Source organism: Chamaea fasciata, unplaced genomic scaffold (genome assembly GCF_029207755.1).
Source record: "Chamaea fasciata isolate MVZ Bird 193981 ecotype frontalis unplaced genomic scaffold, bChaFas1.0.hap1 SCAF_3, whole genome shotgun sequence".
NCBI lineage: Eukaryota > Metazoa > Chordata > Aves > Passeriformes > Sylviidae > Chamaea > Chamaea fasciata.
In genome coordinates this window covers 78,961,655-78,986,502 of record NW_027094088.1, presented here as the reverse complement: position 1 = coordinate 78,986,502, position 24,848 = coordinate 78,961,655, and the positions used below count along the sequence as shown (strand labels likewise).

Genomic DNA, 24,848 nt, shown 5'->3' with positions numbered 1-24,848 from the left:
TAAAATTAATCAGATTCCTTAGAGTAACATGACTCACCCTGGTTCTTCGAAATCACCTTTGATTGTTTGCCTGGCTATGACAGCCAAGCACTGCTTTGTTGGGAAGCAGGTTTCTAGGACAGAGACCTCTCTCAGACAGAACTAGGGTAACCTCTGAGGCCTGGTAGGCAACACTGGCCATGGGCAGCTATTACTGGCCTGTGATCTACTCAGGTGTAATGGCAGTGATGGTCATGAGACACATCTGACCAAGGGGCCATCTTCAAAGCAAACCAAATGGTCATAAGTCACTGAACCTCCAACCACTGCCTTTCCCAGCTTGGCCAGAGCTCTCCTGCTTCCACTGGAGGCTTAGCTGCCTTCTACAGTGCCACTTAGAGCCCTTTGAGTAGTCCACTTCTTGGATTTCCTTTCTTCTCACTCATAAATAGATGTGTTTTCCACTTACTCTGGCTTTACAGTCATCTTCCCTATCTTACCTATAACCTTTAGCCCAGGAGCACATAACTGAAGTGACTGGGCCAAACAGCTGAGAAGTCTATATTATCTGCAATTATTGTTCGACATAACAGAGGACAATTTAAATATGTTTTCACTTTTGCTTACATTAATGATTTGGCGGTTGGAGGAAAAAGTCATGCTTGTCTCCATGCAGTGATCTATCATTTTATTCATAATTATCCCTTGGAGTAACTGTAAATAATGAGAAAACAAAATTTTCAGGAAAATATTAGTATTTTTTTTTTGCATACAAATTTCACTCATAAATGTAGTTTTCCCTTCCTCTGGCTTTATAATACACTATTCCCGACAAGATTCAGCACAGGAATGCATAACCCAGGTGACCAGACCAAGCATCTGAGAACTCACGTGGTTTTGATATCTCTAATGAGAATGGAAAAGCTCTGCATGTCCTCACTCATGCTGTTGTAAGCAAGAGCAACCATTTAAGATGTTAAATATTCTGTACTAGTGCACATTTTGTAAAGCTTGAGCAGGGAATTTGTGGTTATTTCTGCTCAAAGGGTGCTGCAATGTTTTAAGGAATCTGTTCCAAAGACATTAGTTCTTAGAAAGGGAGGCTTAGGAACAAGTCTAAATCCTGCTAAGTATGATGAAGGGGTCTTTTGTGATCAGAGACAGAATTTCCCCAGGGAATTTGCAGTAAATGTAAAGAAATTGACTTCACTTAGACTAATTTGTGCATATTCCTACTACATCGAAGAAAACATAAAGAGAAATTGCACTGAATCTGTGTTTGAATGTTCTCTGCATTCAGTCAAGAGCCTTTCCTTCCAATTGTGCTTAAGATGTTGTTATTTATAACTCTCTGAATTAGGAGTTTGCTTTTTATATTTGTAGGAAAAGTTACTCTATAATGATAGCCTGTAACTGATTGACTAGTAATCCCCTGTAGTTGATTAATTTCTAATGAAAAATACAATTTCTCTGTTTTCATTTTGTTCTCTGCAAATTTTATGATCTGTTGAACAAACAGCATTCCAAAAGGATCTGTGATAATTGATGCTATGCAAATAGTTTTGATTGATTTTGTTAAAATAATATGATTGGGTTTTATTATCTGTCTCACTAAGCCTGACATTCACTTATCTGAAAATTAAATATCTGCATCTGAGTTGATATGATGCATATACAGGAGTATTTAGGATCTGTGCAATGATGCAGTTCTAAAGCAAATCTCACCCTTGTGTCTGTTGTCAGCTCAGTTCTTGGTGTGGTTGTTCTGTTTAACTGAATTCCTTTAAGAGGAAATTGAGCCAAAACCTCTGTTCCAGGTGTGCATCAAATGTCCTTCTATCTCTAGAAAGGTGTGGAGAGTGTGATGGATAACTGGCTAGCTGCAAAAGGTCACGCAGACATGAGAGAGTTTTGCTGAGCACACAGGAACTCTCATGAAAACCAGCAAGGCAGTAAGCTTCTATGTCCTTGAGCACAGCTGCTATACAATAACAAGACCTTGTAGCTGAAAGATAAGAGGGAGAAGCCTGGTTAAACTAAAACTTACTCAAACAATGTAACTACAAAGGAATGTAGAAAGAGGCGTAGCTGACTTTTAGTCTGAGCACCCATCCTAAGCTTAACTTTTGCAATATGTATGAGCTGATTATAGAAGATATAAATGTGTGTATGCTACCTGAAATAAACGAGATTTGCTGACCATGATAGCATGAGGCTCTTCTCCTGCGGCTCCGGTTAACCCAACAAAAGGCACAGTGATCTAAATGAATCCTTCAAGCAATTTTGAAATGTGCTTGTGGTGGAATAGCTGCCCTAGGTAGGATAGCTGGTCTAGGGGAGCCAGACTACATCAAGTCCAAACCAAACCCCATATGGATATGGAGTAGACATTGGGACTTCAGCACCATCTGCTTTGCTCTTCTGCTGTGTCAAAGCAGATGCTAAACCAAAAATGGCTTTAGTTTCCCACTATAGTCAACAGAGAGAAACAGGCCAAGCAACAGGTCTTTCTTAGACAACACTTGGCTTAGAGTATCAGAGCTACCTGTTTCCCTCCATTATTAAGGGATTATACAATGGCTCAGACATCAGTCTTTTAAACACCTAATTTAATGCAGTTTAATCCCATTACCTTGAATTTTTGCTCATAGCTCACTACTGAGATGTTCTCAGATGGTTCCATCATCCAGCTACGTAGGACGGCTTTGATTGTGAAGAGAGGATTGCACATGCTGTGTTTTTCAGTGCCCTTCTTTTCATTCTTCCCTTATTCCTCTGTGGTTCCTGCTCAAATGCAGGTTTGGAAGGAAATGGAGGAGTTGATCTGAGCTTGACCCTGCTGAAATCAACAGCAGAGTTGCCCTTGGTTCACCTGGTGCAGCTCTGCCTGATTTAGCTTGTCTTCCAAAGTCCTTGGTACTTCTGTAAATCAGATCCCAGGCACCACAAGCTGGTGATAGCTACTGAGAAGTGAGGTTGTATGACTTACTTGGCACTTCTGGGCAAGAGCAGGAAGGATGGGATAGGGGCACCAGTCAGCATCCAGCATAGCCTTGCCACAGTGATATCCTTCACCCTTGTCCCGTTATTCTGTCTGGGTCTGTGATTCCTGCTCAGGACTAAAACTGTCTGTCAGATAAGGGTCCCATGGGAAACTGGTGTATGAACACATCCTGAGAGACCACCATGGGATGTATTATATACCAATGACCTTAGTCTTGGCAGATCCTAAATTCTCTTCGTTTGGCTTCCCAACCTTAAATGTGCTCTTTAACTTACTTCTGTTACCTTGAGTTTTTTAGGCTCATAAACCCCCACATGTATTCACAGAAATCAGTCCTGTGGCATAGTCCTGATACTTCAGCTGGCCTTACAGCCTCATTGAGCCCATCTTGAGCCTAACTCATAGACTCAATTGTCCCTGCAGCTCCTTCAATCCATTCTGTCTTTAAATTTTGCATTATACAACCTATCCAATCCAATATCACACTGCAGACCTTTCTCAACCCAGCATCACATACAAAATATATTTTTTGGTTGATTTTTCTATGCAAATTAGCAGTTGACTTCCAAGAATTATTATGCATGCTTTATGTCTTGATTTAATAAATTTGTGCAAGTGGAAAGCCTAGGAGGGAGAGACAAAGGCATCATTGCATGGGTGCTTTGAGTTCTTTTACTGGCAATTTATTAGACTAATTGGGCATCACTAGCAGAGTGATTAGCTAAAATGAGAACCATTGTTTTATTTATTTAGAATTTACAAGTATTAGCATGACAACACTTGAGCTGCTGGCTGCTGGTTTTTTTTTTTTCCCTTTTGATATTTTCAGGTTCTTTACTATTTATTGTACCACAACAAACTGCAGTAGAAGATGTGTTTGCAAAGCTTTCTGTTAAAACTATGAAGTTCCCCATCAATGTCATTTCCAACAAGCATGAAAATATTTCCAACATCTTTCAATAATTGTCCACAGAGTAAATGAGCAACTGAGTCATGTATAACAAATTGTCCTAAATCATCTAAGAGTTAGTGCTCTAAATCCAGGAAAAGTTGAAATTCAGCATGAGCTTTCAGAAAAGCTTTACAGCACAGGGCAGCCTGAGTCCTGATGATTTCTGTGCTGGCAGAAGTGGGAAGCGCCTGTCTGCAATTTGAAGGTGTTCTCTATGCCAGCCCTTTTGCAGCCTGTCAGTAATTAGCAGCCCGTGGGTGTGTAGACCTGGGAAGAGTAATGTCAAGGCCTCTAATTTTCTTGAGGAGTGCACCCTGCTAAGCTATGCTGAGCCACAATAAGTGCTTGTCTGCTTATTAGCAACTTTGAGATCACAAAAAATGCACAGACATGCCCTATTTTTCTTTAACCAAGTGTGAGCCTCTTCACATTCTTCTGTCACAGAAAACATGTTGGTGTCAGCACATCAGTCACTGGACTCCCTGCAGAAAAGCCACAGCATCTGATTTTCCAGCTGCACCTGGGTGCTATCACGCTGCTCTTGCTTCACCCCAGCTCCAAGCACACCCTCTGCAAATAACAAACTGGCTCAGGGACCTCACCCTGGCTGGATCTCTGCCCTCAGAGAGTCCACAGGCAGAGACAGTAAAGATTTTGGATGAGACTCATCTTCCTCGCTGGTCTAAGCATCCTTGGCATCCTCAGGGGGCAATGGCTGTGCATAAATTCTCCCTGCCAGACAGGCATGCCCTGCCCGAGCTAAGGAAACTGCTGTTTTCTTTTACATGTATGCTTTGTTTCTCAAAGGGAGAGCTATGTCTCTTTTTTCGTATTTATTTTTGTGTAGTTTGTCTGTCAGTCTTCCCTCCAAACTTGTGATTATGTCAGACAGCTTCAGCCAAATTTAAAGAGGGCTTCTATTCATTCTGGATCTGCTCTTCACCACCTGCTATTTTCATCTGCTGCCACCTGATTCTTGTATCAGAAGAGACAGTGAACTGTCACTGCCTGTGTACTTTTCTCTGTGTTTTTTTCCTCCCAGAACATCTGTGTATAAACTGCAGTCTGCAGAAAAAATAGAATGCCAAAGAATTGTCAAAATAAAGTAAGACTCTTAAACTCCCACATTCTAAATTTTGGCACAGATTTGTTTGGTTTAAACATGGCTTGGACTGAGTACCTGGTAAGTGTTTTAAGCAGCCACTGCATGGCATGCTGTGTACTGTTGTTTTCAGATTGCAGAGCTGCTGTTCATGAACAAGTAATTTCTGGCAAGATTACATAAAATTACAATTCTGCCAGTCTAATTCTCACTACTCAGTGCTAAAGTGAACAATACAAAAATAGCATGTACCTGAAAACAAAAGAGTCAAACCTCCCCGTGCTCAAAATCCAAAATAAGATGATTGTATTTCAAAAATATGTATTAAAACGGGTTGTTAAGAGTGGAAAGACAAGGAGGGAAAAGCTGGGTTTGGCTAGTGCTGATGAAAGAATTAGGGCCCCCTGTAACTAGAAACTGAGAGTCCTTGCAGGCAGAACGCTGTAGGGATGAGAAATTTGTTTTTAGGGAATACAGAAAGGCACCTGAGCCATTTACGCCAGGTGATGGTCACATCCTTAATTAATTTTGAAATAGGTACTGGAAGTTTACATTAGAAGAAATGGACAGCACTTTCATAGCATGCAACTGAAGTTAGGACAAATAATCTGACCTGCAATACTTCATGTGTCATCCATACCTTTATCCATGACTTTCCAGTGAGCTGTTACACACTGATGTACTATGGGTTTGAGCCTGAAGTGGAACAGGATGAGATTTTTAGCGACTGATTTTCAGAGCACCAAGAACACTTCACTGGGGCTGATTTTTATTAATGCTGGTAAGGAAAGTTTTAAATTATTGACTTCCATTAAAACCAATATCAACAGCTATTATTAGCTAGTTCTGTATAAATATATATGTGTCACTAAAGCTTACTCTGCATATGAATATCTCTTGTCTCCATGAAAGACAATTCTCAGTGACACAATGTACTTTGGCTTGCTTTTTTCCCCTTCTGTCTCCCCTGACAAATGCGTGTGAGTGTGAGGAAGGAAAAGCATGAAACTCATTCCAGAACACATTTGTCAGTCATCCTTGTAGTGCTAGTGATTTAGATTTGTAACTTAAAGCTGGTAGCATTAGTATATAATTAGCTCTGAAATACTGGAAAATTAAAAGATTGATTTGGAAACACTGAAGGGAAAAAAGTGTCTGTTCTGGAGTCTAGTCTGGACCAAGTGCACTTTCTTGACCAAGTGCATCTTCAATTTTTCTCATTTACAAACTGTAAAACAGGGCCTAGAGTGCAGAAGCAAAGGTCATCTTTTATCTCATAACCCCCAATCTAATAATGGGACACAAATGATTAGGTGACAAAAATCACCCTTAAAATGAAGCTGTGTAGAATGAGCCTGGGTGAATGGTAACAGGTATCAGTCTATTAATAGTCTGTATTTAGTGCAACAGAAAATGGCTTTAAACTAACTAAAAAAATATATTCATTTGAGACCAGGTTTTCCCTGTACTTCCACCATAATCATCTCAGGACCATGTTGTGGCTGTTTTCTCCTTCTACTGTATTATCCACACCGTAGCATCCTGGACCCCTACCTCTGGACAAGCCTCCCCCAAGTCCACAGCATCCCTGCAGTTCTTCCCTTTTTTTCATAGATCTGCCACAGTATTTTTAGCCTCTTCCCAGCTTCCACTTCCACTGCAATGCACTGTTTTCCTCACTGCCTGATTTTTACTCATCTTTTGACCTGAAAATCAGGGAGCTGGCAGCACAGACTGTAAATGACATGAACTGATGTGGATGGTGATTTTCTGACCTACACTTCTGCTGCTGCCAGGCATAAGAGAGGATGGCTGAAGTCACCCTGTCTCTGTGGAGGAGCTGATGCAAAACTTACAGCAATTCCTTTGAGATCTATAATGGGATGGACCAAGGATTGAAAAAAATTGCTAAAGGGCACTGGCAGGGACTGATAACCTGGACAGCAGCAAGATTCTCATCTTTTTGTGAAGTGTTTCCACTTTTTCCTCTTTACCCCTCACCCTACTATAGTCCCAAATATTCTTAGATGCGACTGGTGGCTGTGCAGGATGTGAGATTTCATTCCAAGTGTTTAGTGGTGTTGGCTTTACAGAATCTGTTGTGTCCTTGACAGAGGACATCTCTCCAGGCCTCAGAGTATCTCATATAAGATGAAAAACCCACTGTGGAAACCAGAAAAAGTATCATGATAATATATGTACTGATGAGCCAGGATGTGTACTGAGACCTCTCCAGTTCCATCACGTGGCAAGAACCTTCTATCACTGCTGCTCCTGGCTGAGCTCAGGTAAAAATACCCTAGAAGCTAAATTGCACTTGAAGGCAGGGATCATCTTTTCAGTCTGTGTTCACACAAAACCTGCCAGAGGGCACTGATTCATCTTTGGGCTTCCTGTGAAGTACAGTCATATAGACATAATAATATCCTTACCTGGTTCTGCCCTGCAGCCTGTTCTGTACAAAGTAACATAACTTTGCATTACAGCAGAGTAATGCAAGCAATGTAATAATTTGTCCTCCAATTTCTGTTGTAATATATAAGCCAATGTGTGAGGTCAGGCATTTTACACAAAAGTGAGATTAGAAGAATGACTAGAGATGAACAAACAATAGCAATGGTGCGTTGTCCAATGCTACCTTTCTTTCCAGCATGACACTTATCCTTCCATTGTCAGTACTCGTACTTGTTTGTATGCAAATCAATCCATGAGGCACAGCGAAAGGTGAAGGTGGGTAGACAGGGGAGCCTCCTTCTCATCCAAACTGCTATTTGTTCCTCCATTTAGCAGGCTTCACTTTAGACACATAATTTTTAAAGCAAACCTGTGAATAACTGTCTAGACACTCGGAAACCAAACAAGATGGACATATGGCCAGCCCATTTGCACAGTGGAGTGCTCTTATTTAATTATACTACTATTTCCCTATTGGGTTTCTGGTACTTTAAAAATGCCTCTCTGCATGTTGCAACATTTTCGCTGTGCTGTGGAAATTAAGGGTTGTGAATTCATTTGCATCTTTACAAGAGAAAGAAGTGCTAAAATAAGGCTGAACCTCATCCTGTGCCCAAAATAACTACCGAATTCCCTTTCTGGTCCACGCATCCACATTTTTTGCCTGAGTTGATGAGCCTTTTCCATTGTAGGATGCCGTTTGTTTCAGATATGTTTGCTTTTTAACAAGAGTTTTGGTTTCAGCTTGTACTGGCACCCATCTGGGTTACCTGCTGTGTGGACCACCAGCTGCTTGATGTACAGTGGCCTCTTGGTCAGAATCACTAAACTCTGTCCCTTCCCAAGTATATGACTCAAACGAGGTGTTTGATAGTTGTAAAGCTCTCCAAAAGTATAAGCAGTTTCAAATTCCATCGTAGTCCCAATGCAAACAATGGTGTTACAGTGAGCAACCTCTCTCCAGTCCACCTCCAAAAGTTGCCAAGCAAGTAAAATTAAATTAAAGCTGAATCCCACCTCTCTCAAAACTAGCAAACCTCATGCACTCCCTTTCACCCCTGATACAGGGAAAAGCGTGTGCTGGTGCCATTGCAGCTATCAGATGTGCCTGAGTCAGGCAAGGGAAGAATTCCAAAGGGAAGTCTTTGGGGTCTTCCCTGTGTCCTTCTACCAGTTCTCTATCAGATTCTGCCCTCAGATTATCTGCCTCCAGCTCCCACTGGAAAATGTCAGAAAGATTTATGGGCAAGTAGCCAAGGGCAGAATTTGGCAGTGATAATGAAAAAGCTCCCAATTAGTGTCAGATAAAGATGACAGACTCGATCTGTCTTTGAGAAAGCTGAAGCCTTTTGTGTGCTATGTCGTTTTTTAGCTGTGCTCTCAGGTCCCTTTCACTCGCCTTCACGTACATCAGCTGTGATAAAATGAAATCGCTGAGGCAAAGCAATTACACTGAAAAGTGCTTGTTCTGGCTTGGCCCTCTCCTGTTATGTTAGTGAGGGCTGGACTTGCTCCTGACAGAGATGAATGTGTTCTGTCTCTATCTCTCCTTCCCAGGAAATAAAAGTGAAATATGAAACAGATTCAAGGAAATAAGATCACAAAGCTTGCCTTGTCTGCTTTTCTGCCCATGAAGTCTGGGCTAGTCAAAATTTTTATGACCCAGTTGGCTTTCACAGTTCTTTCAGTTCTGTTTATGGTCAAGATTGTCACACTGACAGAGGAAATGCCACATTCTCCAGAAGGAGTGTGGGGGAAGACAGCTCCTTTGTGATGATGATGAGTTCTCTTCAGAGTGTTCTCATACAGAACTGCTGCCTGAACAGTGGGAACATTCCTTGCACTCTGCTCAGCGTGGGTGAGGCTACACTTGGAGAACAGTGCCTGCTTCTGAGCTCCCCAGTTGTGGTGGTGCTTCCTCCCCTGCCCTCGGGACTGCTTTTAATTGCTGGAGTTGCTGTTAGGAATTTGGCATTTGTGTCATGAGTTGGGCAGTGAAGCATCCCTTAACCACACCGGAAACTCTTGCATGGCTGGTGAAAGCAGCACTGACCATACCAGGAACTCCTGGTGCCTGGCTGAGGTGAAGGATGGGAGCAGGGATGTTCCTTCATCCCTGACAGCCTTGAAACATTCCCTACCTCAATCATAGCTTGAGTGGAACAGTACCATTGTTGGTGGAGTTTTGGAAACTCCAATAATTACTGACCTGGGTTGTGGCCAGCATGGAAACTCACTGATGACTGAAGCAAGCCATCTCACAACCCTATAATGAGTGGTCCTGAGTGAGGTCCTTTGAGCTCTCCTGGGTGTCAATGGGTTGTTGAACCAGCCCCTCTGAGAGGGACACTCCTGGAGCTCATGAACTCCCACGTGTGTGATAGTTGTAGAACTGTTGCTGAAAGCTGAGGATGGGGTCTCTGCTGATACCCCCAACCCCTTGAGGCTCAACCCTTGCCTGTTAAGAAATGCCAAGGCATTTGACACATTTCGCTGACACACAGGGGGAATTTTAAACAAGCACGTTTGTACATATAGATATGTATATATGAATCTCTTTGTCTGTGTGCCTGTGTGTGTGAAATGACTTGAACACCCTATGGCAACTATAGCATAAATTTTGCCATCTCAGATCTGTAACTAAGTCACTGTTGTAAGTGTAGTAAATTCTACAGAATCACTTGATAAATGCTAAATTAGCCAATGATTAAGTGCTGCTAAACCCTGTAGACATAAATTGTTGACCAGGTCTGAGACTGGTAAGATTGGACTCACTCACACCCAGACCATGTCAAGGGTTTAGAAAGCGGGGGGTCCTCTCTGAAGCGAGGGGTCCTGTCATGAACCTCCTGTCCCAGAATGAGGGTGTCCCTTACCCTACTCACCTTTATCCTTTGCATCCCCAGTCTCTGGGCAGATCATTATAAAGTGATTCCAAGCCTATTTTCCTTTGTATGATTTTTCTGTGTACTAAGTAATAGAGTGAAATCTTGCCAGAGAACTTGGTTGTATTTCCCACTAATTTGTATTAAAATCTGCTTTTGACAACACCTTTGATGGTTGACTCTTTAAGCAACTTAAGCCGCTCATTTGTGACAATGGGGTGTAGTCATCAGGATCCTAAACTAGGGTTCGTAACACCTGTGCTTGAGTTACATACATAGATAAGGAAACTGTGTGACCTTGGGAGACTTTTTCACAAGTCCCACCAGTTAACATCTTCCTTTGTGTCTCATACCCGTTTTCCTGCTATATTCACCCACCCCGGGTCCCATACAACCCCTTTCTTATGTAATTGTTCTGTCCTTTTCAGTAAGTATCCTTGTACTACCCTGTTCACTGATGGTTCAAATCCCAGCCCAGGAAATCATTAGTTACCTGCTTCTCAAAAGTCAGGATTGATCCTACTAAAGGCAGCAGCAATTTTCCTGCTGGTAGTGTGAAAGTTTGGGTTCATCCCAAAAATTCCAGCATGATCACAATTCTGAAGTTATTGCTGTTATATTGTGTTTTGGTACTTTTGATCCACTTTCAGAAGCTTAGATCTGAAGGCTTCCCCTGTGAGGACCTGCAATGTGGCAGAAAATGCACCTAAACTAGGGGACAGATTTCCACTGGTTGTGCTCAGCCTCGGTCACTACAAAACAAACCCCTCCATCTCTGAGGCAGGTTTTTCCTTCTCTCCCTTCCCAGAGGTGTGCTTTGTTTTACAGATATATTTGTCAACTAAACCTACAGTGTTACCTTAATCTGTTCTCTGGTTAAACAAAATGCAGCATGGTCTGACCATGGTTGTTCACTTATTTCAATCTATTTTGATACTTAATCCACAATTCCATCTTGTCTATAAACCTTGTTCCCTCCCCATGCCTCTTTGCTTTGTAAAAGAACAGTTTTCTACATTGAATTATTTACTTTCATGAGATTTTCCAAGTGACTTGGCACAGACACTTTTCAAATCACTTGGGATATAAGTGTCTGCATCACATTTGTTCTGTCTCTTCTTCCCATTATGTGCAAGCTACCAGGCACAGACCTTGTAAATACCACATTCTCTCAGCCTCTCTTGAAATTTAATCACAGTCCTTTAAAGAAGCATTAATGTTCATACATTGGAAAAAATCTATCTCAGTACTGAAATCCGCAGGCACAGTTTGTGTTTTATATCTGTGATTTCAAGGTTTTGCTGCACATGGCCTTGAAAAGTCTTGCAGTTGGCTGGTAGCAGTAGCCATGCTGAGCTGTTGATCCTGCATTTCGTATATTTCTTTACACCATAGTCTTTCTTTGAAAAAAGAACCCACAAAGTCTTTTTTATTCTCTTTTCACCTCCTGCCTCTAATATTTTCAGCCCATGGCATGCACAGAACCTGACACTTCTCTGTTTGCTGGTGCTCCCCTAAATTCACTGTGCAACTATAAATGTGGTTGCCAGCCTCCCAATCTCTTGTGTCCCTATCAGGTTTGGTCCCTCATCTGGGAAAGGTATCTTTTGACATCAGTCACTCTGGTCTGTGAGCTTGCATCTTTGAATGCCTCCAGCATGGAGGGGGTGAGTGGCAACTGGGTGTGGGAGTGAGCAGTGGCTGTGCTGCCAGACACCTTCTCTGCCTCTGCCTTCCAACATGCTCTGCTGGTGGCCAAGGCACATGCTCTGATGGATTGAGGGGACTTAAATCTGTCTCTGGCAGGTGTTCTAGTGAAGTGGAAGTCCTCAACTTCCCTCTTGGAATTTTCTGTTAAAAAATTAGAGCAAAAAAGGGTGTGATCACTCTTGATGCATTACAATTCCTGGCAAAATAAGCTCCAAATGCTCTAAATTCATGTCAAAATATGTTCTCTTAGTGACTTTTATGAGCACGAGACACAGTCAAAGGAAAAACCAAAACACAGCACAACAAAATTCCCTGGGGGAAAAGCCGAGTGTGTCAGAAATCTCTAAGGAGACAGTTATTATCCACCTGGGAATGTTTGCATTTTCCTCTGGCTTAGATTGCTCTGCCACTCAGAGGGGAGCATGGCCCCCCAGCTGGAAAATGGGGTGGAAATGGGATGGTGGGATGGGATACCATTCCCTTTGTACCCCAAAGAGCTGCCCGTGCCCTGATGTGGTGTCAATGCTGGGCTGACCACGGGGCAGTTGACAACTCCCCAGTCCTTGGCCCCTGACTGGGTTTCCCAGTCTTTTCCTGCTCTCCCTGCTGGCACAGGTACTGAAGTGTGCCATACTCCCCCAGGATCCTTCCCCACTTTTTTTTTTTTTCCCAGCAACTGTCTGAAGTTAATCAGTTCATCTTCTGCCCATCACAGTTCACTCTTCCATGGTACTTATCAGGTGGTGGGAGGATTTGTTATGGCTGTTAGTGATACTCTGATAAAAGCAATCTCATTCAGTAGGAGGAAGCCCTGTAAGATCTAATTATGATTTTGTAAGGAATAGATGGGATGGCATCTCACTGGTAGGATGTGCCCTGATGTCAGAAAGCATAATGTAATCATAGATTCATAAAAAGAGATTTCCATTCAGGATTACTAGGACCCTAAACGATGAGTATTTTACCTGTAGCAGAGAATGTGCAAATAGGATTTTCAGTTAACAGCAGTGTTTTCCAACTGACATTGTGTACAAGCTTTTTTTTTTTTTTTTCCTTTTAGTGTGGGCTTTAATACAGGCATAGAAATAGTAAATCAAAAACAAACAAACACAAACAATTATGGAAACTAATTAGGACTATATTTAGTGTGAAAAATAACTATGGTTATTTTATTTGTATTCCATGCCAGAGAAATCTGGTGCCCTGCACTACCAGTGACTTCTGATTTCTTCACTTGACAGGGATACTCTGCTCACAGGTAGTACACTTATTTAAGTCATACCATTAAAAAAAGTCTAAGTTGAATAAAATAAGCCAAATCTACTTGTTTAGAATTAAAGTGGTCTGATTTGCAGCTTCATCTGCAAATTAGGCATGTATAAACCAGGATAAAATGTTTTTAAAGGCACTCACAGGCCAGACCTGTCTTGGCAGTCTACGAGTATCTCAAAGGAAGGGGTGTAATGTACATGAAAGGTCACCACTGCCTCAACAAACTTGGAGGGCAGTGCCTCTAAATGTTAGGAGAATACAAACAATATTCTGAGCTGCAGTGTGTTGCCCTTCTCTGCAAGCAGGGAGATGCCCCGCTCAACAGAGCCTACAAAGTTGTCTGCTCAGAGCTAGTGTCAAGCTTGAACTTAATCCTTTTGGTTCCTGCAGGACTTTTCCTGTGGTCTCAATGAAGCATGAGACCTTCTGAAATCAGATATACATATTTAGAAACCTTTGTAAGAAACCCTAAGTGAGTGGCTTGCATGATGCCCTCAGGGAGGCAATGAATGCAAGATTTCATATTGGCTAAAATACATTTGCATACAACTCTCTGGAGAAGTCTGCTGCTTGGAGATGTGATGTTGCTATTGCTTTCACAGCTCTGCACTACCACACACCATAATTATCTTTGCAGAGAGCATCACTTCCTAATGGCCCCACAGAACACCCTCAGCAGCAGGAAGGTCAGACATGCCTGTTAACTTCCAGAGGAAAGGGAGGGGAGCTAGACGGTGAATGAAGACTGCCAGGACTAAAGTAACATCCAGCCCTCATGCTGGGCAGAAATAGTGGGTGGGAAATGTCTTCCAGTGGAAAATGTTAGTCTGACAACATTAAAAGTGCTCTGGGCATGGGCAGATAGTCAGGTGGAGAGGGCAGCTCTCCTAGATTTCTGCGTACCTTGTTCCATCTGTTCTGTCAGGATCCCCCTGGATTGCACCTCAAAGATTGTGGGCAGAGCTGAGTGCACAGAGTTAACTGCTGCTGCTGACAGCTTGATTCTGATAATAATAACAGCTCAACTGGTAAAATGATTTCTAATGAATACTGGATGTGATCTTTTTCTTTTCCAACTCTAATTTCAATCAGAAAAATGGTCATTTCCCCCATATTTTTATTGCTCAGGATATGGCAGAGTGAGGTAGAAAAGATAAGGCCTTTAAAGGTACAAAAATCTAAATTAATAGGAAACTGTGCATTAATTTTAATTATTGTCAAAGAATTAAGAAAAGCATCTTGCCTCTCCCTATCAACATTTAAACAATAAAGATAAATACTGTAATAATTATTTTCCTTACACAAGTGCTAAAGATAATAATTAAGATGGTTTGAACATCACTGGAGACACTTTGGGAAATCAGCTGGGAGGGAAGGTACAGCTGTTCAGATACCACCTCCTTTGGCAAGGAAGTCAGTACAAATCTCTTATAGACCATCATGTTGTTTATATTAGTTGAATGAACTTTGATAAATACTAACTTACAGAAGGTGGCCGCAGCAGAACTGGTACCTGTTGCTTGCTGAGCTTTGCTATAATGAAGGAAGCTTCTTGAAGAGTAGATAGAATAGCCAGGAAGAGACGGCTTTGCTGATCAGATTTTGAGGCACAAGGAGATTTAACATCATGGTCATTCATCCCATTTATATATATACCAATTAACAAATGTGCATAAAATGTCCTGCTACAAAATTGGGTATTACCTCATTATTCTGTCGATATTAAATTGATCCCTTGCCTGTTAAAAGGTCTTGTTTTTTCAGTATATCTGGGGCTGTTCTTTGTGGTGGGTAGAATTTGGAAAAGCCTTGAGGGCTTATAGCACAGACGCAAAGAGAACTTATCACTGAGAAGGTAGCAGACATGACTGAATGAGACAGCAGCACTCTTGATCTAACAGAGGAGTGACTTGTAAAAGGTCATTGCAAGGATCAGTGGTAGAGCCAGAAAACAGATCCCAATCTTCAGGGCCTGAAGATAATTAAAGCCACACATAAATTAACCTTGCCTAATAGTAACTGAAGTGACTAGCTGCCTTTACTCCACCACTGAGCAAATGAAGGGAAATGTAGAAATGTAGACTGAAAACACGGTAAAAGACAAAGCTATCCAGTTTGTGGAAATTCATGAGAGTATGTGTAAGACTGGGGCTGAATGAAACTCTGCTTGCAGGTTTGAATCAGCAGTTCGAACCCTCCAACCTTATTTCTGAATTCTCCTTTTTTGAGATACATTCTCCGGGTGTCATTTCCAAATAACTAGAATAAATTAATTGGGGAACAAGCCAAAGATTTAAACTGCAGTGAGAAAAGCCCTCTGCTCATTATAAAGAGCAGGTGTCTTTATCACTGAATGCTATGTCCAAATGAATATAATGTCATCCCTAACACAGTAATGATCCAACCTGTAGACCCATAAAAAAGGGATTGGCATTAAATTTAGAGAGCAAGTGAGCTTGTCATGGCCAGCCAGTGGTGTAGCCAGGCACAGGCTGAGAGGAAGGGCTGGGGGTCTGCAGTGCTCTTGGCAATCTGCTTTCGGTAGAACTGTGGTACTGTCTGCAGTGTATGGGATCAGACACAGAAGAAAACATAGGCTCGATGCAGATGTGAACCAGCCCTTCATCTCCCAAATAATGCAATGCATGGGTTCATCAGCAGGTGTCACTACGCTATCGGCTGCTAAAGTGTCACTCCATGGCTGTGAAATCATTTTGAGCCTGCACGAGTGGTTGTTTTGCTGTGCGCTCCAGGGGTTTTTGCTGAATAGGGAACATTCCTGGATGGATCTTCCTTTCCTTCTCTTTTAACGGACTTATCAAAGAAGGTACCTTTCTACTTGCTACTGAAACATTGCCCTCAAAATGTCTCCCTGGGATTTAATGATTTGCTTGAGACTTCTATCAAGCCTTTGGTTGCTCGAGACAAAATGTTAGTAGATAGTATGTGATTCAGAGCCCCAAAGCCTGTGATAATTAATTCTCCTTGTTGTCTGAAGTTGGCATGCTGTGTACTAGCTATTACAATATTAGCAGTGTGAGCACAGTGGCAGTGAGTGAAAAGATGCATCTGATGTCTCACTGTGAGCTCTCTATTACCAGGGAGCTCCCTGTTGTTACAGCAAAAGTGTTAGAGAGGAAGATGAGTTACAAAGGATCAGGTAGAAACGTTGTCCAAAAGATGTTCTGAAGACTGATTCCTACCACGGCTTTAAGAGGTCCTGCAGGATAATGCGTGGATTAACACTGAGTTACCTCTTCCTTTAAAGGGAGCCAGCTGAAGATGGTTTGTGGATAGTGGACATTTAGATTTTCTGAATAGCCAAGCCAATTCACAGATGGAGCATTAGCATAAAGCGCTTTCTATTCGAGCCTGTGCTTGGTTTTGCTAAAAGGGCTGTGCTTTTCAAAGTCCAATGAGTCAGAGTGAAAGACCTCAAGGGCACAAATTCCCAAAGTGAGCAGGTGGAGACAGGGAAACAAAGGGATTGAGATCAAAGTTAAGAATAAAGAGAGTGGCTCTTGGATAACTGGGTGATTTTGTTTGTGTATCTCATTTGGTAGACTGAAAGAAAAATTGCCTTACACATGGTTTTTACTATTTTATTCAATGCCAAATTCAGTAAATACCTAAATTGCACCAGAAAGTGGCCCTTTATTTTTAGTACAGGTTTAATATCTAATGGGAAGAAAAGATGTAAAGCAAAGCTCCTGAACCTGCTGGTTTCTGGAAAGAGGCAACTTTTTTAAAATCGTCTATATTTCAGTTAAATAAAATCCAACTTGCAAATTGCCATCTGTTGTCATTAGCAGTATTTGCCACTTACTCTCCACATTCATTCAAATCCCACTTTTAGGGACTGGCACTTCCAACATCTCTTTCAATCCTGCTTCTTTGCCAAATATTGACTCCTTTAGACTCAAACTGCTTTCAACATCGATTTTTGTGGGTGGTGAATCTCGGCACAGATTTCAATGAATTTGTACATTACAACCACTGACCACACATGGTTTTAAAAATAATAGCAACAACAAAATGTGCAACAATGACCTCTCATCATGATGCAATAACTTGTGTGAGTCTTATATGGCTCTCCCTGAATCAGGTTATATGCATACAAGGAAACATTTCTAAAAGTGTTACCTGGAAGTGTCTTTAGAAGCTTTCACTTAGCATTTCATTATAGGCCAACATCCTTCTGTGTCATTACTTGTACCTCGCGTATTAGTTTTGCAAGGTTTTAATTTACACTAGGGAAAGTTTACTTTGTTGTATCAATACATATAGAGTCTTGATGCAGGATAGCATAATCCTTTTATTTGTAGCTGTTTTCAGTACAGGTGGTAAGGCATGCCTAGGTATTTAAGGACTGTTGTCAACAATTTATTTTAAGACTAGGAATTCTGAGACTTTTGATAAAAATATTCAATCCTGGCTTGTTTCCTTTTTGTTTGTTTGTTTGTCCCAGAAGCTGACTATTCCCACTTATAAAAACAAATCTAAATGCTGTGAAAACTGTGAAACAGCATTGACTAGTTTATCCTTTCCTTCCCAATGTGACTTGTAGTACTATTTATCATTGAGCACTGCTGAATGAGTTTTACCTCCCTGCTCTCTAGTTGGCACTGGTCTCTTTCATTCAGAGAGCAAATTTACTCATGCCCATTTTGAGTATTGGAGCTGGACTATGACAAGCTTGAAATTCTAAATACAGGCAGTTGAAAAGGAATCAGTAATGAATGCTTCTACTCTTAAAACAGTAAAGGATTAAATGCCAATACCTTCTTATCTGTCCACAGAACACCTCTGTCCTTAAAGCTTGCTCCTGTTCTCTTTCTGCATGTTGCTCGTGGGGAGTTCAGTGCTTTTTCAAACATTTATTTGCATCTTTTTGGTAAAAGACAATCTTCTGGTTAACTTTTGGATGCAGATTTTGTTCTTCCCTTATTTATTACACTTGCATTTAAATTATCTACAGCATTTTAGTAAGACTACAGTAAACCCATTTGCCGCAGGAAGATCTGCCTGCTGAGCTCTTCAAAGACGCAATGGTGCATATGACACTTGCTTGGTAAAGTTTGCCAGCTCTCCAAAATCACATTATATTTGCCATGTTTCATTCTTTAAGGTTTTGTAAAGGACTAACCGTCTGCTTGCCTGATACACTTGCAATGATTCCTGCTAGCCTTCATGGTCAGGTCTCTTCAGAAAAATCAGATGCTGAAGTACTGGAAATTTCAAGATCATCAAAAACTCATCTGCTGCTTCTCAAATGCATTGGTTTCTACCACTGATAGCAAAAGTCCCAAAGAAGCACTCTCTCACAATTTCTGTAGCCTCCTTCTCAAGGTCAAGAGCTTGAAAGCAAGTTTGGAGTTTGATTTTAATATAGGGTGTGCATGTCATTCAACTTCAAGGTCTCAACACAGTCATATCTTCTTGATGGGATTTTTAAAGCCTCTTGAACAGCGGCCATTTTCTGAAATTCAAAGTTATATTATCATACCTGCCATGGCTCTTAGGTTGAAATGGTCACCTCACTCCTCTTGGCTGGGGTGTATATAGAAAGTCAGACTGCCTGGAAGCTCCAGACATTGCTACCTCTGAAGGAAGGAGATTCAGTGAGATGTCAAAGGGATCACAGCTGCACAGACCTTTGTACCTGGACTGACACAGTCGCAGATCATCTCTTATGGGGATGTCTACATCAGTAGGATCTTTATAAAAAACTTGTTTTTATTTTAGTGGTTATATTAGAGCATACCTCTGTGTATATCTGTCCATACTCAGATGTATACAACAGATAAAATACACATGCAATCACAGACAAGGGACTGGAGTCACCCTCTGCTTGTTTGCAGCTGGAACCAAGAGATCTCAGGAATGAAAGTTAAAAGGGCCAGGGGAAAACTTTATTCATTTCCTTTTGCAAAGTTTAAAATGTTTCTGGAGGCAATGGAAAAGACAAACCATCAGCCTTGTATCATCCTCTGTTGGGTAGCAGAGGGGACTGACAAGATTGCTTGCAACTAAAGAGCTGGCAGCAGCAGCACGTCTTAAAGCAGAGGATAAAAATGACATAGAGCTGTGGGAGAGAAGTGAGGAGGTTCGCACATGCAGTGAAAATGACACAAATGTACATGGATGGTGATTTTGGCAGGGGTGTATGTAGTGGGTTGAAAGAGAGTTAAGGTGCCCAAGGTGCTAATACAGCTGTATAGCACCTCTGTCATGGTAGCCACAAACATATCACTCTTGAGAGCTGTGGTTCTTCTTGTCTAATACTTTACTCAACCCCAAGTATCAGGGCTAAGCTTGCCCCTAAGCTTCATTCTGTGCTCAGTGGATAAGGGAGCAATTTCAGAGGGCAATTCACGTAGTTTCCCTTGACTCAGACTTTTGAGGTGGGTTGCATTCCTATTTCCTGGTAATTGTTTATCCCCATTAGATATCAAAATAGCCATTGCAGTCACTTGGTGACCTGAGACAGCTGGAGTTATGTGGACTGAGCCCTGTTCTTAGAACATATGTAAAAATGCACATTGATCCATGGGGACTCACAGTTTTGGCTACAGCAACTGGGATATTAATGTCTGGATATTAAACTGCATTTCATCAGCTGTTATTTTTAGTCTGACTCCTATTTTTCTCCTTCATATTTTAATTTGCAGGAACTGCCATGGAGCATGAATCAACTCAAAGCACATGAAGAGTGAAGGAAGAGTGGAAGAAGAGTCTACAATAATTCCTCCCATATAAAGTTGTTCAATGGATCGAGTAAGGACAAATAGTTCCTGTAAAAAGGACAAGAAGGCTTTTGGAGTATTATAGTGGTATTATGTTAAGTAACATGCTTGGAAAATGTGTGATTCACTTCTATTTTCATGCAATTAGTTTGTTGCCCTCTTTTAGTGTGTCCCACATACCCCAAAACCCGGCTGAAAGCCTCACCCAGTTTTCAGCTATGAACACCTGAGAGAGGTAAAGGTGAGTTTTTTTCACATTGTGCTTTGTGATACTTCAGTAAGCAGCCTTCAACTGTTTGCCAACACTTTCAAAGCCATCTTTAGGCAGTGATTCCTCCATAAGCACAATGAAAGCAGATTATTTCCCTTTAGATCAGTAGAGTCCCATATAGACAGAGAAATTTTGGTGGGATCGTGTGTATGCCGTGTGATTTGTGTCTAATGCTTTGCTGTCTTTGGGCTTTCAAAGCTGACTGTGAGAGCTGACAGTATGCTGCTGTTTTGGAATTCACCATCAAACGAATAAAGAAACCTTAGTCTACTCCCATAGTTAAAAACACTAAAGTTTTCTCTCGCCATCTCCATCTTTTCACAGAATATCTCATTTTTTTTTTCTTATCATTTCTCAGCGTATCCTAGAGTTCCTGTATGATTTTGTTTTTTCAGAAGCATTTTAAATGTCTCCAAAATCATTAATTACAGTGATCTGAGCCTTGAAGAATAATTTCACTCAGAAGCTCCCCTAAATCCTTCCTATTAGGGAATAGGGGTTCCACTTCAATGGAGAGAAAGCGAAGTTTCTAGGCGGTGCCAGTGTGAAATTAATATCAGAAAACCTCCTAGACCATTCTTTTCCCAATGGAAATACTATCCACCTGTCTTGTTCTGTCTGGTCAATCTTGCTTTATCTCTTGTAAGGAAAATGGTATTTCATTCAGATGGAAAATCACTCCTGACACCAAACACTGCATTGGAATTGAGGAGCTAGATCCAGAGCTTTGTATTTCATCCATAAATCCTATTGCTTATGCTGCATGTTAGTTTCTTCCATGGCATGGGTTGTAGAGGATTTTGCACCGCCTAACATAAAAACATCACCTCAGCCTTGATCTGGTATACATTGAAAGTCTGACCACATTTTAAAAATTCTGGTAATTTGGGACCCGATAAAACTGGGAATATCTGATAAAAGCTACTCCCAGATTTTCTTTGTGGATGGACCTTTCATCACTACCCCCGCAAGGTAAGCTTTGAGGGCAATTATCTATGCTTGTGGGGTGTCCCTCTCCCAAACCTGTTGACTGTCCCAGAGTTGTGCTGTGTGTTCATGAAGGCTTTCCCCTGCAGGTGTGCACAGACTGCCACCAGTGCCCATGGCAGGTGAGAGGCAATCCTGTATTAGGTGACATCCCGCATTTGAAATTGCCTGAAGACAGGGATCATTTCGACTTTCTCAGGGGAGGGATATTAAATTTCAAGTGTCCTCAGGCTGCCTGGACCTGGCAGACCTTCAAGCTCACTTTTAATATTGGACACAGACTTTGCCGTCATCATTTTTTTTTTTTACAGCTGGTATCTCGAACTGCAATGAGCTATTATCTCCTCTCACATTGGCTATATTTGAAGGAAAATGTCTTTTACCACGTTTTTATATTTGCTTATCTGTGACTACATTGTGTGCATTTGTAGAGCAAAAGACATTAAATGAGTAGACGTCATGAGTCATAACACAGTCCATCACAATACTTTTTTCTCTGAAATTATTTGGGTATGAGACAAATACTATTTTTACACTCTCCCTGCAAAAAACTGATGCAGTGTAACTCAATAAATTTTTTGCCATGCATCAGTAGGTTGGAAAGCACAAAATATTTACTTTCAATTGGACCCTGTTATTACTGTATTGAGCAAAATGGAGAAATGTGCAAATGAAATTATCTGACTCCTTCATGCTTTCTTGTTTATAGTAGACAAGGTTATTGCTTCACAGATTTCTGCTGACTAAAATGCCAAAGCTGTCATGATATTTCCAGGAAAATTATTATGTAAAGATTAAAAGACCCATGAGATAAAAATACAAAGGGAAAAACAGTAAAAGCTGAAAGGGAGAAGAACCAGAAGGAAATAGAGGATGGAAATGAAGAGGAGCAAGGAGATACCTAAGGAGTTCTGTCTCAGGCATAACTTCACACCAAATGATTCCCATGTTGCCTGCAGGAATTTCACAGCCACCAGAACATCCAAAGAGGAGCTCCTCTTGCCATCAAGCAGTGCAGGGGATGTCTCTGAGCCCCAGCAGTGAGAGTCAAGGAGGAGGAGTTGTTTTGTCCTTCTGAGCAAAGGCTGTCTCTGGACTCTTCCTACAGACATCTTGGCATAAGTGGGTAAAATGCAGCCTTGTGAGTTAGGAACTGCACAAGCAATAGGAGACTGATAGTTCAATAAAAAGCTCTCTTTGCATGTTCTGCATCATGCAGCGTTTCATCTTGCTCAGCAATAAGACATTTGATCTAGTTAGAAAGTGCCTCTGCATTCAGTTTCTTGTCACAACAACTTGACCACGAAGTTTCTATTTAAAAGAATAATCTATCTTGGTTTAGTATGCATTTGCAGAAAGCTTCTAGACAAATGAGTAATAAAAATACAATACGATTATAAGCAAACACAGACAAATTCCTCTTTAAATCAGTCCACATTTAGTTGCAGAAAAAGGTAAGGAGTACTTGGTGAAAGTTAAAGTACATCTTCCAAAGAGATCTGCAACTTCAGATGAACAATATCAAGTTGTGTGGATTTTAATGGAGTTTAAACAAACATTTGTGAAAATCCAAGCTGCAGGCCTTTCCCTGGAGTGAGTGATAATATAAAAGAGCAAATAGGCATTCTGCCACTCCAGTGTTTCAGCAGTCCAACTTCTTCTTCAAAGCCATTTAAATTCTGGCTAGCTGTAGTGAGTACATCAAGGAAAACTGAACTTGAAACAAAGTCCCTGACATCCAGTAACACCATGTTACAGATCTTCTTGTCATTTCCCAATGTGGTCTTGCACAAAAAGGTGACACAACACAGTCTTTCTTTCTGGCAGCCTTAGGAAGGTTTCAGCAGCCATCTACAGTTCTAAGTATTACCTTTGTATCAGCAAGAAAAGAGCAGAGAAGCAGCTTAGAAGCAGTTTTATTCATCCGGGCTGCTGTCACTAAATGATATCTCCTTGTTGCTGGTAATAGCATCACTTGTCAAGGAACATTACCATGTAGTTTGTCTTGCTATTTTTGTTTCAGAGCCGGTGGCTGGAAAGCAAAGTAACTTAACAAATGTTCCCAAATCTTTTCCCATTTGGGTATTTCTGTTTTTCGGCACGTGCATAAGGGGATCAAAATGCAACCTGAATTAGGGTCCTTTACTGTCCAGAACCTTTCATTGACAAACAAACCAGTCCTTTACTTAAAAAGATACAGCATCAGTGAGATGTAACAATCTTTATCAAAAGTGAGAAACTGAAACTTGCCTCATATCAAGCCTGATTTGAAAATTTCAGTTGTAAGTCTTTGTCCACAATCAATTTGGGTGCAAAAACGTATCATCTAAGACTTGATTAGACCATGGTGCTAAAAACACCAAGGTCACAGGTTCCATCCCAGTATGGGCCATTCACTTAACAGCTGGACTTGATGATTCTTGTGAGTCCCTTCCAATTTGGAATGTTATGTGAAATTCCTTACTTCTGTGACGGGAATTCACAGGCACAGATCAGCCTAACTGTTGCAGCAGCAGCAGCTCCCTTTTCCTGTGTTGCTCACAGCATTACACTCATTGACAATCATTCTTATCTGTCCTATTGCTACATGGTGGGAGGTAGAGCAGTGAAAATATGTATCCACAGGGAAATAAAAGAAAGTAGGATTTCTCTAAAGATTTCTCAGTAAGTCTGAATCCAATTTAGCTTGCTGGGCGTGCTGCAGATGGAGTATGTGATTTGCAAATCTCTCAAGCAGGAGCCTATTTGTTACTTTATTTGACCATTTTACCTGCAATTTTGTTCATAAACTTGTCTGTATCTTGTAAATGGGGTCTGTTTGTCAACTCAGATCTTCCCTGGTGCTTGGTGCACTTTTATTGCCTGCTTTGCACTGCTCTTTGGAGCCTTGCCTGCAGTGCCATCATAGGCATTTGCACCCCTTCCTCACTCAGAGCTGAGCATGAGATGCTCCACTACATCTGAAAGCAGATATTGCCTGTGAGATTTTACATAATTTTCAGTTTCACTAGATTACCCTGTGATGTGATTTGGTAAACTCACTGCAAATACAAGATGTGTGGCTTTAGGGCTCAGCAGCGAGTTCTTTCCCCACTGTGTTTTCTGCTTAGCTGTGATCTGACAATAAATGTAATTCTATTGCTTTTATGGGCTGGTACACTATAATCTCAAAACATTGTGGGCCACAGAGATGATCTGCCCCTCAAACTGGGTGGATGGTTGTAGAAAAGCCCCTTTGAACTTTAGCCTTTCATACCCCTATAGGCAGAAGTCAGGTATGAAACATTGAACTGCATTCACTTGTACTGCTGTCAACAAAGAGAAATTACCAGGTGGTGACCATGTTCTTCACAAAAGACATTTCAGCATTTCTATGTAGTGATGCTGATTAAAGGTAGGATAGGTATTCCCAGAAAACAGCCTGAAGAGGATGTGTTTGCCTGCTGCTGGAATTACCTCTCCTGCAGCTGTCTCAAAAGATACCAT

The 24,848-nt window shown here is 41.2% G+C and overlaps 1 long non-coding RNA gene across 3 annotated transcripts in view; it reads left to right on the top strand.

Moving 5' to 3' along the window:
* LOC136287148 (uncharacterized) overlaps positions 1-24,449 on the top strand; it is a 31,662-nt gene extending 7,213 nt beyond the window's left edge. For 2 of the 3 annotated variants that reach the window (XR_010720082.1, XR_010720080.1), the window contains exon 3: positions 20,030-24,449. This is a non-coding gene — a long non-coding RNA (uncharacterized lncRNA). The remainder of the gene's footprint in view (positions 1-20,029) is intronic. The other variant, XR_010720081.1, reaches the window with a different exon arrangement.
* The last annotated feature ends 399 nt before the right edge of the window (positions 24,450-24,848 follow it).